Source organism: Vombatus ursinus, unplaced genomic scaffold (genome assembly GCF_900497805.2).
Source record: "Vombatus ursinus unplaced genomic scaffold, bare-nosed wombat genome assembly UNPS02014770.1, whole genome shotgun sequence".
NCBI classification, from domain to species: Eukaryota; Metazoa; Chordata; class Mammalia; order Diprotodontia; family Vombatidae; genus Vombatus; species Vombatus ursinus.
Genome location: NW_020954548.1, coordinates 2,014,871 through 2,018,623, shown reverse-complemented (window position 1 = coordinate 2,018,623; position 3,753 = coordinate 2,014,871). Strand labels below are relative to the sequence as shown.

The window sequence follows — 3,753 nt, the reverse complement described above, 5'->3', positions numbered from 1 at the left end:
GGTCTAGTTTTTGGCTATGGTGGCTGCTACGATAGTTCATGATACATCTGAAGCAGTTGAACTTTGTAGTTTATATGGATTATACCTCAAGCCAATTACGAAAATGACAATTAATGTGACACTTCCACAATTGAAGCAGCCAGGAAAACCCATTTCTTTTTCTTTTCTTTTCTTTTTTTTTTTTTTAGGCAATTGGGTTTAAGTGACTTGCCCAGGGTCACATAGCTAGTAAGTGTCAAGTGTTTGGTCTGAGGCCAGATTTGAACTCAAGTCCTCCTGACTTCAGGGCCAGTGCCCTTTAAATTGCGCCACCTAGCTGCCCCCAGGAAAATCCATTTCTAATTGGGAAGTGATGGAAAGATGGAAAGGAATGGTACAGTCATCAATTTTCCACTCTTTGAATTTCTAAAAGCACTATGTATTTCATCCATTTTGAAGGAGAAGTTGAAAATAAAAGTTTGGTTAAGTCTTTTCTTGCGTGTCTTAATGGCAAAACAATAAAGCTTAGTGGTTTCTCAGATATTTCAAAAGTTCGGGTTGCTGAGTTTAAAATAGATTTCCCAACTCGGCAGGACTGGGGCTCCTTTTTCTGTGATGCAAAAGATATGAATAAGACTCTGCCAGGCAAAAGACCAGACACAATTCATTTGGAAGGACTACCTTGTAAATGGTTTGCATTGAAAGAACCTGGTTCAGAAAAACCAAATGAAGACGTTCTCATTAAGGTATTTGAGACATTTGGAGAAATACAGAATGTGGACATCCCAATGTTGGACCCTTATAGAGAGGAAATGACTGGCAGAAATTTTCATACTTTTAGTTTTGGTGGACATTTGAACTTTGAAGCTTAAGTTCGGTATAAAGAGTATGTTGGTTTTATCAAAGCTATGAATGCCTTTTGGAGTATGAAGCTAACGTATAAAGTTGAAGATGGCAAAGCAGTAGCCTGCAACACAAAAGTTTCTTCTGACTCAACTAAACATCTTAGTAATGCTTCAATTAAAAAATGGCAACTTGAAAGGCAGAAACTTGAAGAACTTGAACAGCAAAGAGAAGAACAGAAATGTAAAGAAAAAGAAGCTGAAGAAAGGCAAAAAGAAGAGGAAAGAAAACAGAAAGAATTAGAGGAGTTGGAAAGAGAAAGAAAATGAGAAGAGAAGCTACGTAAGAGAGAACAAAAACAAAAAGACCGGGAAGTCCATCGAAATCAGAAAAAAAAACTAGAGAAGATACAAGTTGGAGAGCAGAAAAAAGTACAAGAGAAGATAAAAGTAGGGGACAGAAAATTATTGTTAGCTCAAAGAAATCTTCAGTCAACAAGATTAATTGCAGAACTGCTAAGCAGAGCAAAGGCAGTAAAATTACTAGAGCATGAACTTCTGAAAAAATCTGCCTTCAACAACTTGAGGAGACAGAACTCACATGGGTGGAGGAGGAAAAAGAGCAAGCTCTGGGACTCCAGAGGAAAGAGAAAAAACTGAAGGAAAGGCTATTAAATATTTTGTTGAGCAAGAAAATAGATGAGACACAGCAGAACAAGGAAGAAGCAGTGGCATCTCATTCTGCGCTATTACAACCTGTTATAGATACCATGCAGTGCGTGTCTTCAAGCTGTTACTTCTTCTTGCATTCTCTCATAGGTCTGCCAACTCAGATCTGTCAAACAGAAATGCTATCAAATCAGGAGATTAATTTTAATTCCAAAAATGTGAATGGAAACTTAAGTGAAGAAGTCCAGTGCAAAGAAAGTAAGAAACTTAACTGTATTACAAGTGAAAGCTATACAGGAAAAAAAAATGTTCAGGTGTGCTCTCTTGTATTCCTGCCAATAATCAGCAACAAAAAAGTACATTTAATTGTGACCAGAACATGTCCAAAAAAGATTTATCTTCTGCGCAAGACAAATGTGATAGAGAACCAAGTAAGGGGAAAAGTCGGTCCAGCAGAGACAGAAGTACTGAGGAGAGACATAAAAGGGATAGGAGCAAGCATAGAAGGGAAGCGAGTAAAGAGGATGAAAGACAAAGAAAAGGAAAACAACTTCATAGAAGACACTCTTACAAAGATTATAGTCCTCACCGAAGAAGTGTAAGCCCCAAGTAGATCTCGGTACCGGAGGTCCTACAGCAGAGACAGATACAGTAGAAGGGATAGAAGCCCGGGATAGAAGAAGTGTGGGTAGAAAGCACGATTGACGAGGGAGATCCGATCCCTGAGCAAACACAAAAGTACTTGGAGCAGATAGTTAAGGACTCTGCCTTTTTAAGGCCCACTTACAGGATAGACCAGGACCAGCAAGAGGTTCTGAAGTTTTGGGCTTCCTGACCCCATTAAGGAAACTGAGTCTCTGCTTAGTGAATGTAAAGTGAACTCCTTTGTGAAAGGAAATGCAATTACATCGGAAATTTTATTTTCCTTTTTTAAGATTGCATAATTATTTGTGCTTCAGTTTCAACTGTGTTGGTAATTTGTTTTTCATTAACTGTCCTTTTTCTTTTTAAATATTTTGATCTGATAGCTTTATGTCATCAATCCTCTTTTAATCAGGAGAAATGTATAGACTGACAGTTTAAGAATTCCAGGCCTACTACATAAATGCATGCAAAATTCTTGACTAAAAATGCTTTATGCTCTCAATGAAGTCAACATGTACTGCAGAAAAAGGACAAATTTAATTGAGCTTGAGATAAACTGCCAAATGTTAAGTGTTACAAACAACCACAAGAACTTACAGGACATTTAAAAGAAAGAAAGAACTTGCTAGTTTGATTTTTATTTTATATTTAACTGATTCAAAAACATGGAGATGGTGGTGGAAAGATGTGGGAACAAAATGATCATGGCACAGTAAGTCATATATGAAATGTGGGTAGAATTCCTTTAAAATTGAAAATGCAAATGCACTCTATTTTTTAAAGATTCCAGTAAGTGGGAGTATGAGACAAGGTGGTCTGGAGATGCTCCATTGCTTCTGAAACATTGACTTTTTACAAATTAAAATAATTGAGAGTAAAAAAGTTAGTTAAAAGCTTTTGTTTCTAGTACAAATTAGTGTGTGTGTAGTTTTTTTAAGAAGCTGTTTTACAAAATTAAAGAAGCTGTTTTGCTAAATTATTTTTACTTGGAATGTTTCAAATAGATTCAAGCCTGCAAACTTTTTAAATTTTATAATATTTTGCTTCTCAAGATGAAGCTCAGGAATACTTTAAAGTAGTTATAACCTTTGGGTTGTAAAAGGTTGTGTTTATTCCAGTTTGCATTTTTATGGTGAAATAAAAGCCTTTTCCAGTGGGGGAAAAAATACATATGGAAAACAATAGACCACTTTGTTGTTAATGCCAAGGTGTCTTTTAGCAATGCCATTCTGTAATCTGTAATTTAAAGTTCCTTTTTTGCTCTAAATTCTATTTCAGCCCTACCTTTCTGTGTTCTTTGTTCTAAGGTCCCTGTCATCTCTGATATTCTATGAGACTATTCTTTTGGTCCTATGACATGTGGGCAGAACTCCTAGAGGGGGCAGAGGGATGAGGTCCCAAACCACTAAGAAAGAGTGGCTTTATGATTTGGCACAGTAGGTCCCCCCTTCATGGTGGTATTTCAGGCATGCTGAGAAATCTCCACCCCCATATTACTTCTATTAGTTGAGGGTCTCCCCCTCCCAGATCTATCTTGTTTTGAGGCCATTCTTTCCCTCATTTCTCATTATGCTCTAATCACTGAATAGGAGTTGCCTCAGTCAAACTGAGACCTGTT

General features: G+C 37.0%; 1 pseudogene; it reads left to right on the top strand.

Moving 5' to 3' along the window:
* LOC114043807 lies at positions 1–2,167 on the top strand (annotated as a pseudogene).
* The last annotated feature ends 1,586 nt before the right edge of the window (positions 2,168–3,753 follow it).